The sequence below is a fragment of the Nomascus leucogenys genome, chromosome 22a (genome assembly GCF_006542625.1).
Source record: "Nomascus leucogenys isolate Asia chromosome 22a, Asia_NLE_v1, whole genome shotgun sequence".
Taxonomy (NCBI): Eukaryota; Metazoa; Chordata; class Mammalia; order Primates; family Hylobatidae; genus Nomascus; species Nomascus leucogenys.
Window position 1 is genome coordinate 131,553,891 of NC_044402.1, and position 14,512 is coordinate 131,568,402.

Here is a 14,512-nt window from a genome sequence, read left to right on the forward strand (position 1 = left end):
TGAGGAAGGGGGCTAACCGCTCATGGGGTCTCAGTTGGGGGGTGGCACTTACACAGCCACCTCCTTCCTGGCACCCACCCTTAGCATTAAAATTCAGAGCCCAAGGCTGGGGTTTCCTGACAGGCTGCGTTCTCTTCGTAATCATCTGCAGATTCAAGGCCATCAGTGGGAGGGGTCCAGGCTCCCCGGGCCCAAAACTGCTGTGAATTCTGAAGCAGACCCCTGAAGATAGAGGAGGGTGTCTCCAGAGCATGAACTCGTCCTGCAGGAAGGCGCTTATCAAGACCGAGAAGTCTGCAGGGGCCGAAGACAGCGTCATTCTGGGCCCTGACACACACCAGGCTGTGCTTAGGGAGGAGGCAGTCCACACTGTGCCTCCTTAGAGTGGGCAGCGCCCTGTGCCCTGTTTGTGAGCTCTCGGGGGTCACTGGGCCAGGACTCGCAGCACCTGCCTCCCTGGGGGCCCATGCTGCTGCTGGGTGGCCGCCTCGCCCCAGCTGGGCAGGTTGAAGAGTATGAAAGTGCTGCCTGCGTTTCTGGCCAGTCCAGCCTTTCCTTGCCCGCCCTGGGTGGGAAATGGGAGTATCCCTGGCTGTGCCGGGGCCTGCAGGGAGGAATTAAGAAGGGGTTGGAGGCCAGGCGTGGTGGCTTACGCCTGTAATCCCAACAATTTGGGAGGCCAAGGCAGGTGGATTGCCTGAGCTCAGGAGTTCTAGACCAGCCTGGGCAATACGGTGAAACCCCATCTCTATTAAAATACAAAAAATTAGCCAGGCATGGCAGCATGCACTTGTAGTCCCAGCTACTTGGGAGGCTGAGGAAGGAGAATTGCTTGAACCTGGGAGGCGGAGGTTGCAGTGAGCCAAGATCACGCCATTGCACTCCAGCTTGGGCGACAGCGCAAGACTCCATCTCCAGAAAAAAAAAAAAAAAAGAAGGGGTTGGAGGGCCTGATGCCCGGATGCCTCCAGGCTCAGAAAGAACCCTCTAGACACTCCATCCAGCACTCCACAGGAGCCCACAGCCACTCCCAGGGAGGCTGCAGGAGTGCGGTCCTGACCTGGCTGGCTGCTGGTGGCCAGCGCAGCCGCCTTCTGAGCGCCCAGAGTCCACAGTGAGCAGGGCCCTTTGCTGGAAGAAAGACAAGCGCCAGGAGTCCCCCAGACTGAGCATAGCATTTGAACCTGAACCCAAGGTGGTATCCTGGGGGGCCTGCCCCTCTCCCACACCCAGGACGCTCAGCCTGGGCTCTCCATGGCCACATGTGTTTCTGCCTCCTCTGCCATGGTGAGCTTTGTGCCCACCACTTCCCACACTCGGTCTCCTGGCCTTCCCTCCCTGGGACCACCACCTACCACCTCGTGACTTTCCTATTTGCAATGCTCTCACCAAGCAGAGCTGGACTGTGGCTGGAGGACGCTCAGGGACAAATGAGGTCCCAGTCTCATCTCTGGCTCCAGGTCACATCCCCAGTGACTCCCTGTCCTTCAGGTCTCAGGTTGAACGTCACTCCCCCAGGGAGGCCTTCCCTGACCTCCAACTCAACTCGGGGTCCCCTTTATCGGCTCATGTCATGCCTTCATCTTCCTCCAAAAGTTGTGCTTTTTAAATATCTTAAACATTAAAACATTTCAAGTATTTGCTTGATATCTATTTGCATCTTACATTGTAAGATCTAAGGGATTCTGTCTGCTCTCTTTAATAAATATTTGATGAGTTATTGACTGATCATTGAGAGATGGCCCTTTGTTCTCCAGCCCAGGGGTCCTGGACATTCTGGGATCCAGAGTGGAGGGGAGACTGATGCCCGGGGGAGTGGCCCCCTCTGAGCTACCCTCCCTGTGATGGGGGCTATACTGGGCCTTTTCTTTTCTGAGCAATTTCAGAAAACACTTTGAGATCAAAGTGAATGTGACACAGACCAGAAGGGGCAGGAAGGACACAGTCAGAACCAACAGAACAGCAGGAATCTGTTCAGAGGGGCCACCCCCACACTCACACTCCAGGGCTGGGCAGACCTCTGAGAATGCCAGAAGATCACAGAAAGGGGGCCCAGGACAGAGGCAAGGGCCTGCCTCCTTCTTCTGCCTCCTTCTCCTGCCTCAGCCGGGCCTCCTGGCCCTGCCTCCCTCAGGGAGTGTCCCCAGCACAGCAGCTGAGAGAGAGAATTCCTTAGTCCTCAGGGGCAGGAGTCCCAGACCAACCCCACAAGGGACCCAGCCACTGCCCTCCAGCCTCCATTCCCCATTCAGGCCCCCAGGACGGTTTGCAGGAAGGGCCAAGGGAGGGCAGGTGGAAGAGGCAGGTGCAGGGGGAGAGCGGGAGGGGGCAGTAGAGCATCTGCCCTGGTGGCTGGAGGCCAGAGAAAGGCCAAAAGGGAGGTCAAGGGCACAGGAGGAGTGAAGAGCAGGGAGGGAGGCCAAGCCAAAAGAGCAGAGGGAGGGTGGGCCATGGGGGAAGGGACTTCAGGGGGCTGCAGGGTGGCAGGGTCCAAAGGCCAGGGGCAGCCAGTGAGAGATGGGAGCTTGGCTGGTTGAGAAGGGCCCGTTGGGGAGGGTGGGCACCAGAACCAGAGGAAGGAACCCCCACTCCCCACCCCCACACCCATCCACAAGAATGGGGTAAGGGGGAAGAGACATAGAAGGGGCAGGAGAAGGGGCAGGCTAGGGACAGCTGGGTGAAAGCAGACCCATTTTTTCCTCATCGTTGCCAATGAACAGAGTGAGAGCACGACCCTGGGGTTTTGAAGTCAGAGTTCCATCCTGCTTCTGTTCCCCTAGGATTTGTCCTTGTGACCTGAAGAGAAGAGAAGAGAAGAGAAGAGAAGAGAGAGAAGAGAGGAGAGAGAGGAGAGGAGAGGAGAGAGAGAGAGAGAGAGGAGAGAGGAGAGAGAGAGAGAGGAGACAGAGAGCGCTCTCTGTAGCACAACTGTGCCCATTGTAGAGAGGTGGAAACTGAGGCCCCAGCAGAGGCTGTCCCGAACAGTGCTTGGGCTAGAGCCAGGTCAAGGCCCACTTACATCCAGAGCCAGCCTGTGTTAGCAGGATAGCATCCTGGCTGGCTCCCCGCCCAGAGACTGCCCGAGAGCTTGGCTGGCTATTGCCTTCCAGAGCAGCCCCTCCTTCCTGTGCACCTCCTCCTCTCTCCCACTAGCCCCTCCATGGAGGGCCAAGAAGTCCAGCCAGCCCTGGGCGTGGGTGCTAAGAGATGTCTGGGCTTAGGAGTTTCCTGGCAGGAGCAGCAGTACCCATGTTTGTCTCCAGGCATCCCCAGCCGGGGGGCCAAGCAAGAGAGGCAACAGTACAAGAGTAGGTCACGGAGCAAGAGCCTGGAGAGCTAACAACTATCCCCGTTCAGGGTCTGATGGAGTTTGGGTGTTGTCCCTTCTAAATCTCATGTTGAACCGTGATCCCCAGTGCTGGAGGCGGGGCCTGGTGGAGTGGGTTGGATCATGGAGGTGGATTTCTCATGAATGATCTTGCCCCCTCCCCTTGGTGCTGTCCTCTCAGTAGCGAGTTCCTTCTTGCGAGATCTGGCTGTTTGAAAGTGTGCAGCACCTCCCTACCCCTCCTCTGCTCCCACTCTGGCCATGTGAGATGCCAGCTCCCTCTTCGCCTTCTGCCAAAATTGCAAGCAAGGTCTCATCAGAAGCAGGGCAGATGCCGGCACCACACTTCATATAGTCTACAGAACAGTAAGCCAATTGAACCTCTTTTCTTTATAAATTATCCAGCCTCAGGTATTTCTTTATAGCAACATAAGAATGGCCTAACACAGGGTCTGTCTTAGGGAGGGGCCCTCGGGCTGTCCGTCTTCTCCCTAGCCCTAGCCCAGGAAGAGGACCAGCAAGAGTAGTCAAGCGAGAAGCCTCTCCATGAAGATGCCTTCTGCCATTCATTACACACACAACAGCATCTTGGTCCAAGATGCTGGGTCCCGGAGAGGACCTCAAGGAGACTTCCCAGGAAATTACCCACCACTGGACATTGGACGGGGCAAAGCTGTGGTGTGGAAAGGGGCAAATCCACATCCCTCCCATGTGTACCCACAGGATTGTCCCCGGGGCTTCCATGAGCTTGATGACCCAGAAGCTATGGTCCTGCACACGTGAGTCATGACCTGACAGCTGTGCCTGCTTCACCAGTGTAGAGACTCGGATCTCCAGGCAAACCCCGGAAGTGTGGAAGGGAAGGGGAGAAAGCCTGTGGAGGGAGCTGGAGGAGCCGTGGTTTCCAGTAACCATCGTGGGTTAGTTCAGAGGGAAATGTCCACAGCAGAGATGACTGTGACACCCGGCACAAGATTTAATTCTCAGAGTGAAAACGAGAATGCCGTGTCTCTGGGAGCCCCCGGAGAATGACTCAACAGTGACGTCCTACAGCATGATTTGCTTTAACTGCAGGTGAAGACAATCTTTCCAGAGTGGAGAGAATATAACTGAATGCTTTGTCACAAATTTACTTTGATCTCATGTACCCCGTAAATACAGACACCTACTATGTACCAGAAAAATTAAAAATAAAAATAACAAATTCACATTCCGCTTGTTCATCCTGATTCTTCAGGCCTGGCCACTGTATCAGAGACAACAAGGAAGGCCCATTGCCTGCCCTCGTGCTGGTTGTTCAGCCCTCCAAGAATCATTCTTGATGCCCTGCAAGTGCCAGGCGCTGCGCTAGGCCCTGCAGATGCGACAACGAACGTAGATGCTGTCCCAGCCACCGGCACTCACTGCCCGGGGAAGAACCAGGTAAGGTTCCCGCACATCGCCCTCCATGAAGCAGGAGCAGGAGTCTCATCATGGGGCTGGGAGCTGCCTTCCTTCCTCCCACCAGCCTCTAGGGGAAGGATTTGTGTCTGCTGGCCCTCCTTGGTAGTAACAAATTCTGGTCGTGGACAAAGCAGATAGAAGACTACAGAAGACAGACAGGCTAAGGTGACCTGCGCAAAAAGATGGCGGCGGGGGAGAGGAAAGGCAATTCACAGAATGAAGCGGGGACCTGGGTGGCGAGTGTGTGGTTGAGATTTGAGGTGGAAAGAGGCTGAGAGAGGACTGAGTTCCGGGAAGCAGCTGCCTCCTGCGTGGAGGCCTTTCCAAGGGCAAGTGCTGGACAGAGGATTCCAATTATCTGCCGTGCATTAAGAATGCACTCCCAGACAATGACCCAGTTTTTCCAACAAATCCATGACATGAAAAGGAAAGGAGAAAAAAAAGGGTGACTCTGAAAGAATGCAACCCGTGCCCTCACCTGAGCCCTGATTTGAACAAACCAGCCATAAAAAGACAGTTTTGACACAATGGAGGAATCTGAATATGGATTTCGTGGTGGACGATGTTACAGATTCACTTTTTTTTTTTTTTTTTGAGACAGTCTCGCTCTGTTGCATAGGCTGGAGTGCAGTGGCGCGATCTCGGCTCACTGCAAGCTCCATCTCCCGAGTTCACGCCATTCTCCTGCCTCAGCCTCCCGAGTAGCTGGGACTACCGGCACCCGCCACCACAGCTGGTTATTTTTTTGTGTTTTTAGTAGAGACGGGGTTTCACCGTGTTAGCCAGGATGGTCTCGATCTCCTAACCTCGTGATCCGTCCGCCTAGGCCTCCCAAAGTGCTGGGATTACAAGGGTGAGCCACCGTGCCCGGTCTACACATTGACTTTTAATTGTGTTAGCTAAGATGATGGCACAGTAGTTGCATTAAAAAGTGTCCTTTTTATTCACAATAACCAAGATAGGGAATCAGCCTAAGTGTCCCATCAGTGGTTGAATGGATTAAAAACATATACACAATGAAATATTATTTAGCCATTAAAAAAGGGAATCTTGTCATTTGTGACAACATAAATGAACCCAGAGGGCATTATGCTCAGTGAAATAAGCCAGACTCAGAAAGACACATACTGAATGACTTCACTTATATGTGGAATTTAAAGAAGTCAAAACTCACAGAAGCAGGGAATAGGATGGGAGTTGCCAGGGGCTGGAGGGCTAGGGAGGGTGTGGAAGTGGGAGATGTTGGTCAAAGGTGTTTCAGTTAAGAGGAATACGTTCTGGAGATCTATTGTATATAGTAGCATGGTGACTGGAGTTAATAGTTCTGTACTGTAAACTTGGAAATTGCTACAAGAGTAAATTTGAAATGTTCTCACCACACACACAAAAAGATAACTATGTGATTGATGGATGTGTTCATTAGCTTGATTTAATCACTTCCCAATGTATACATATATCAAAATATCACACTGTTCATCATTCACATATCCAATATTTGTCACGTGTACTTTAACAAAGCTGGGGACTGGAAAGTGTGGAGAAAAAAGTGTCCTCATCAGAAGAGATGCACCCTGTAGTATTAGGCCAAGATGCCACGAGGTCAGTGTAAGTGGTGGAGGGTAGAGATCAATGAACTAGTGATCAGTGAAATGAGGCTGGCAGAAGCTGATGGTTGTGGAAGCTGAGCAGCATGTCGCAGTAGCATGGGACAAGTTCCCACTGCAGCCCACACCTGGACCAGGCCATAGCTGGGGCCAAGTTTCCGCTCTGGCAGAGCTGGAAGAAAGCAGGCCTAGCCCATCAGACCTTTTAGGGACCTCCAGGGCCTATCGGGGGCAGGGGCCAGGGCAAGGCAGCTGTGGCTGGGGGCGCTCATGTGGCTCTTTAGGACTCCACTGGGGTTCTTTGAGACACACACCAAACTAGAGAGCAGAACATCTTAATCACATCATATTTTAGTAAACTCTGAAAAGTAAATAAGAATTGACATAGGTTCATGCTGAACTAACTCTATTGCTCATTTCCTGTGTTTGACTTTAGTGTATTCAACTTTCTGATGGCCCCGTCACATTGGCCACACCACAGACCCACACCTTCCATCCCTTCATCATGCCCAAGCCAGAAAGAGCCATTAGCTGGCAAATCGCTCCTTTCCACTACGGGTGGGGGAACCTACCTGGCTGCCAACAACCCAGTTTGTGTATCAGTCTCCCCTTGGTCAGCACCACCAGAGTTTTGTTGCTTATGGGGCGATCTTACTGAGGTTGGTTAGGAGTGCTGCAGCAGCAAAGCTGGAGCCTGCCAGCTGCACCTTGGACTTGCACCAGCCAATTGGGCTCCAATGCAAAGGGCAAGAACACGATGAAAGAGCACATTTGCAATCCTAGAAGATTGTGTCTAAGTTGCAAGATGTAATTGGGACCCTGGTTACATTTTTAGCTCAGGGGAATCAGGGGAATAAAGCCCATCCCATATTCCCTACCCCAGTAGGGAGTGTCTGTTGGTCAACTTTATGAGCTTTTTTTTTTTTTTTTTGAGACAGGGTCTCACTCTGTCTCTCAGGCTAGAGTGCAGTAGCCCAATCATAGCTTACTGCAGCCTCGACCTCCCAGGCTCAAACAATCCTCCTGCCTCAGCCTCCCAAGTAGCTGAGACCACAGGGGCGCACCACCACGCCAGGCTAATTTTTAACTTTTGTAGAGAGTAGGTCTTACTATATTGCCCAGGATGGTCTCAAACTCCTGGACTCAAGCAATCCTCCCACTTTGGCCTCCCAAAGTGCTCGGATTACAAGTGTCGACCACCACACCCAGCCTTTTAGTGCTATTTTTTCTAAGTACCATTGTGTTCAACTTCAACTGGTGCCCCCTTCCAACTGCTAACACAGCCTGCACCCAGCTACAGCAAAGGCTTCCTAAAATACAAATCTGGCCTTGTCCCACCTAAGCAGAAACTCTGCATCCCGCCTCACCAGGCCACGGTGGCTTTGGTGTCTGTCAAGCTCCCCATCAGTGGATGAAGCCTGCAGTGCCCGCCCGGCTCCTTTGTGACATGGGTGTGGCCACTGACTTCAGTTCTCTCCAAGAGGTCTTGCGTGCTGCAGTTGCCACCACCGCCCACCCCCCGGCCCCCCCCCCAGCTTCCTCCCTTGGTGAGGCAAAGCACAGCCCCTATGCTTGGTCTGTGTCTCCCGCAGGCCTCTGACAACAGCTGCTTAGGAGAGCTTTCTCAGTCAGCACTGAAAGGGAACTTAGAACCAGCTGAGCTATCAGCCCCTCCAGGCCTGACTTCCCCACTCAGAGCCTCCCCCACTCCTTCCTCCCTCCCCATCTCCCGACCTCTGGGTCTGGGCAGCTGCTCTCCACGCACCTCCCAACCGCACTGACCTGGGGAAGCAAGACAGATTCGAGAGTCCTGATTTTTGTTTACACTAATTGCAAAATAAAAATAATAATACTAAATAAATCAAACCAAAAAGAGAAGGAAAAATTCTCCCATAGTCCCTACCCTATATATGGAATAGAACCTACTTTCTCTCATTGCCTTTGAGGCTTTGTTTCCAGGCAGAGCCAGCATGAGATTGGCAGGCATGGTGAAGAGTCAGTTATATAATTCGGAGTTTTTCACTTAGAGCTGTAGATATTCCTTCCATGCCAGTGCAGAGTCTTCATCATTATCCTTTTAAACCACATAATATTCTACTAAATATATATGCCAGCATTTATTTAACCATTCCCCAATTATAGGACATTTAGGCAGTTTTTCCTTCCTTTGGGAATTATTGTTTTAAAATATATTCCCTGAGGGTTGGGCGAGGTGGCTCACGCCTGTAATCCCAGCATTTTGAGAGGCAGAGGCAGGAGGATTGCTTGAGCTCAGGAGTTTGAGACCAGCCTGGGAAACTTAGGGAGACCCTATCTTTACAAAAAATAGTCCAGTTTGGTGGCGTGCACCTGTAGTCCCAGCTCCTCGGGAGGCTGAGGTGGGAGGATCATCTGAGCCAGGGAGGTCAAGGCTGCAGTGAGCTGGGATGGTGCCACTGCACTCCAGCCCCGGTGACAGACTGAGACCCTGTCTCAAAAAATAAAATTAATAAATACAAAATATAGTCCCTGAAGGGGAATCACTACATCAACAGGCCCTAATGTTTTTATGGCTCTTGGGGTTTTTTTGTTTGTTTGTTTTGTTTTTTTTGTTTTCTTTGAGACAGAGTTTCATTCTTCCACCCAGGCTAGAGTGCAATGGCACAATCTCGGCTCACTGCAACCTCTGTCTCCTGGGTTAAAGCAATTCTCCTGCCTCAGCCTCTCGAGTAGCTGGGGTTACAGGCACCCGCCACCACACCCGGATAATTTTTGTATTTTTAGTAGAGACGGGGTTTCACCATGTTGACCAGGCTGGTTTCGAATTCCTGACCTTGTGATCTGCCCGCCTCGGACCCCTAATGTGCTGGGATCACAGGCGTGAGCCACCGCACCCATCCTGCTTTTATGGCTCTTGATGGCTATTGTAAGATTGCCTTCCTGGGAAGAATGGGGTGGATTCCATCAATTCTCCGGCCTAGATCAGCGCTTCTCAAAGTGTGGCTCAGGCACTCTGGGGGGAAGGGTGGTCTTGGGACACTTTCTGGGGATCCACAAGGTCAAAACTGTTTTCATAATAATACGGAAATGTTGTTAGTATTTCCTTTTCCACTGTCTTCCTTCAGTGAGTGTACAGTGGAGTTTTCCGGAGGCTCTATGCTGTGTGATACCACAATAGATTGAATAGAGATAGGAGAGGCCAACCCTCTTTCGTGAAGCCCAGCATCACAGAGATTTGTGGAAATGTAAAAATAATGCTTCTCGTCTCACTAAATTTATTTTGCTTTGAAAAATGTAATTTTTAACTAAAAATGTTATTTGTGTAAATAATATAGTTTCTTTTTTTTTTTTTTTTTTGAGACAGAGTCTCGCTCTGTCACCCAGGCTGGAGTACAGTGGCGCAATCTCGGCTCACTGCAACCTCCGCCTCCCGGGTTCAAGCAATTCTCTGCCTCAGCCTCCCAAATAGCTGGGATTACAGGCGCCCGCCACCACTCCTGGCTAATTATTTTTGTATTTTTAGTAGAGACGGGGTTTCACCATGCTGGCCAGGCTGAACGCCTGACATCGTCAACAGGCCCTAATGATTTTATGGCTCTTGGGGTTTTTTTGTTTGTTTGTTTGTTTTGTTTGTTTTGGTTTTTTGTTTTCTTTGAGACAGAGTTTCACTCTTCCACCCAGGCTAGAGTGCAATGGCGCAATCTCGGCTCACTGCAATCTCTGTCTCCCGGGTTCAAGCAATTCTCCTGCCTCAGCCTCTCAAGTAGCTGGGGTTACAGGCACCTGCCACCACACCCGGATAATTTTTGTATTTTTAGTAGAGACGGGGTTTCACCATGCTGGCCAGGCTGAACGCCTGACATCGTGATTCACCCTCTTCGGCCTCCCCAAGTGCTGGGATTACAGGCATGAGCCATCACGCCCAGCCGGTTTCTTTGTTTTAATTTCTAACATAGGAAACACTGATAGATATCTACATAGATAAGAGCTTTTTGAGATCCTTAACACTTTTTAAGAGTGTAAAGGGGGGTCCTGAAGCCACATGGTCTGGGAACCACTGGCCTGCACATGATGTTGCAGAATGCAGGGTGTGCTGAGCAGACCTTGCTCGGCCCATCGCCTACCTGCCTGTCTCCCAGGCACGGCACCCAGGACAAGACGCAGAGCAACTGGCTTTTTTGTCTTTTTATCTCTTCTTGCCACTTTTATTTTCTTCTCATCTTCTCTTTCCCCTCTTTTTTTGTTTTTCTCTTGTTTTGCTCTTCTTTCCCCCACTCTAGCCTCAGACCTCATAACGAGAGCTGCACAGATAAGGAAACCTTCTCTGCTTCACATAAGTCAAACATTTTTTTCTCACATCTAAATAGAGATTCATGACACTGGAAATAGGTTTTTCATTATTACTAATATCATTCACAAGAAGTGACATGTGTGGTGTTATGATAAGTACACACGTGTTGGCTTTTGTCCACAGTTCCTGGCTCAGAACCCCCATAGCCCTTGTTACAGTCTCGTGTTATGACAGTGGCTGTGTTAGGCCTCAGGCAACAGAACCTCTCTGGCCTTCTCCTGCTCTCCTTTCACCTGCCGCATGGCAGGACTCGTATCTTCCCCCGCCTTTCTGATTGTGGGTCTTAAGACTCTCCCCAGAGAGGGCTCTGCCCTATGCCCTGAGAGAAGGAACGCTGACATCATGAAGCTTCCATAAAAACCCCAAGAGCACAGGGTTCAGAGAGCTTCCGGAGAGCTGAGCACACGGAGGCTCCTGGAAGCTCCATGTCCCTTCCCCTGTACCTCGCCCTGTGCATCTCTTCATCAGTGTCCTTTGTAATACCCTTTAGGGTCACCTGGCTAATGTGTTTCCCCGAGTTATGTGAGTCACTCCAGCAAATTGATCAAACCCAAAGAGGGCGTTGTGGGAACCCCAACTTGAAGCTGGTCGGTCAGAAGTTCCAAAGGGCCAGACTTGTGTCTGGGTCGGGGATAGTCTTGGGACTGAGCCCTCAGTCTGTGGGCTGTAAGACTATCTCCAGGTAGACAGTGTTGGAATTGAACTGGAGGACACCCCGCTGCTGTCCGCGGTTTGGTGGGACAACCCCCCACACGTCTGGTCCCAGAAGTCTCCTTCTGTGTTGATGATTTTTGTTATGGTGGTGTGAGAACAGAGCAAAAACATGGTTTGAGATTGTTTCCCTGAAACAATATGCGTATTTTAAAAATATACACAGGTAATCAAAGAACTAAAAATGAAAATGAGATTTTTTTCATATCAACTTTACAGAGATTTATTAGATGGCAATGCTTAGTGCTGGCAGATGTCTAGGGAGGAGGGCAGCCTATGTGGTTTCTAGAAGGCAACTTGGCAACACATACCAGGGGCCTTAAAAATAGCCTACCCTTTGACCCAGAGGAGTACAAAAGGCTGACAGCTCCACTTTGTACTGTTCACAACTCGGAGTTGGCTGGGATCTGGACAACTGAGAGTGAGCAGGGATTTTTTTCCCTTTCATTAGGCCCAGAGAAGGTACCTTTGTGGTTTTTTTGTTGTTATTGGTTGTGTGTGTGTGTGTGTGTGAGGCAGGGTCTTGCTCTGTTGCCCAAGCTGGAGGGCAATGGCACAATCATGGCTCACTGCAACCTTAACATCCTGGGCTCACGTGATCCTCTTACCTCAGCCTCCTGAGCAGCTAAGACTACAGGTACGTACCACCATGCCCGGCTAATTTTTTTAAAATTTTTTTGTGCAGAGACGGGGGTCTTGCTATGTTGCCCAGGCTGGTCTCAAACTATCCTCCTGCCTCAACCTCCCAAGTGCTGGGATTACAGGTGTGAGCCACCACATCTGGCAAGAGAAGGTACATTTGGAGAGAGAGGGGGGTTACTAGACCTCAAAGATAGAGACGACATGGTCACCTGAACTCTCATCAGGACATGTGGGCAAACCCTCCTGCAGGCAGCAGGCCAAGGCCTATAGGGACAGGAAAAGCCTGAGGGTGGGGGCAGCTTGTGTGCCAGGAGCCACAGTCCTGGTGAGCACTTTGGAATGCTCCCTCTATACTAAAGTGCTCTCCTCTTATGCCCAAGCCTTCAGTAATAATATTAGATTAAAAGAAACTACCTGGTCTTAGCAGGTGTGATCCAGTCAACTGGAGCCTGGCCGTGCCTTGAACTCTACATGAGGTTGGCTCATTGCGAGCCCAGAAGGCTAAGGAAGGCCACAGCCCTCCGTGGGATGTCCTGTTGTGTGGTCTGGGGATGGCCAATGCCCTCCCAAGTTTTCTGCACATTCCCAGGGCAGGGCTGCTGACACCTCCACGGCCTCTGCTTTTCCCATGGTGCCTCTTGTCAGTTACTTGTCTCCTCTTCCCGGAGTCCTATAAAGACCCCTCTGCCCACAAGATGTCATGCGCATTTCTGAAGCTCGGGGACTGCAGAGAGACAGGGAGATTTCACATCACAGAAACACAAGCTTCCATCGGGCATCTGCACAGCTGAAATGGCCCACGGCCACCCTGTCCCCGATGAACATCCTCAGGCCAGCCCCCACAGTAGCCAGCCTCTTGCAGGCAGGCTTCTCTCACCTTCTGCCTTCCTGGCTCTTCTCTCTCCCCCTCCTCTTTCCTTCCTTACAGCAGCTGAAGCCTCTGCATGGTGGCCCAGGTGCCTGCCGATGTCTGCGTCCTCTGCTCCACCATTTGCCCTAACAGTTGCCAAGGTGTTTCCCCAGCTATGAGGACCTCTGCTGCCAGTTGTCACAATGACAATGTTTTCCTCTGTTTCAGATGGGCCTTGGGGAATTAGAGTGATGCTTGGGTCCATCCTTGGGTGCAGTGGCTCAGGAAGCATGTGCACCCCAGAAAAGCTAGTTCCCAGGTGGCCGGAAGGAAGGAAGGAGAGGTGGCTAGCTAAAGTGACCAGCAGCAACCAGGTGGGGGCGGTGGTTGTGTGGATCCTGGAGCATCGTTTGGGCCTTCTGAGGTGGGCAGAATGATCTCCCCTATCCCAATATGTCCAGGTACAAATCTCAAGAACTGGGGAGTATGTTAAATTACATGGCAAATTAAGGTTGTCAATGGAATTAAGGTTGCCAATTATCCTGGATTATCCTGGTAGGGCCAATGTAATCACAAGAGTTCTTGAAGGTAGAGAGTAGGGCAGAAGAGACAGAGGGATAGGATGTGAGAAGGACTCGATCCACTGTTACTGGGTTTGAAGACAGAGGAAGGGGCCATGAGCCAAGGGCTGCAGGCAGAACCGGCTCTGGAAGCTGGAAAGGCAGAGAAACAGGTTCTCCCCTAGAGCCCCCAGGAGGACACAGTCTTGCCAGCACCCTGATTTTAGCCCAGCAAGACTTGTGTTGGGCTTCTAACCTACAGAACTGTAAGATAACAAATTTGTGTTATTTTAAGCCGCTTAATATATGACAATGTGTTACAGCGGGAAGGAGAAATAAACACATCTTCCCAGACACTATCGGGGGCAAGAACCTGGTAAAACCCTGTACATCCTGTGTCCCTCAGCTGGCTGTAATGAGGGCACTAAAGGGCAGGATCTGCTAGGAAACTGGAGAGGCTAGAAGCATCCAGGATACACATCTGTCCAGTGTGGATCTTCTTAAAAACCAGTAGCATGAGTAGGTGTGAGTCTGCACACAGCCAGGAGATGAGGGCTGGCAGTCCCCTCCACCACCCCAGTCTCCTGGAACCACCTTCCTAGTGGGGGATTCCCAAGGCGAGTCCTCGGCCTGAGAGGCTCCAAGGTCTGATGAGCAGGCCTGTGGAACAAGCTTATGTTAGCTGAGCTCATTCTGGAAACCACAGCTTCCCACTGGCTTCTGATCAACAGGACCTTGTCTTGCTCAAGCCAAGACACCCAGGAGGCCAAATCATAACAGAGGGCTTCTGAGCAAGTTCTGAGATGCAAAGGTTTCACAGCCCTGGTTATGCAGCCCCATAATCGTGCCCACAACAGCTCCCCCTGGCATCAGGTGGACCACATGCATCCTTGCACCTGGTCTCCTTGCCCCTTCCCCTGACACAGTGTAAATGGCACTGCCAACACCCCATCCAAGTCAGAACTTTCTCTGTGTTTCCACAGTGACAGAGCCAAGCCCCTGCTCTAGGCCAGCTATCATTCTGTGTCCTGAAGAGGACTTGGC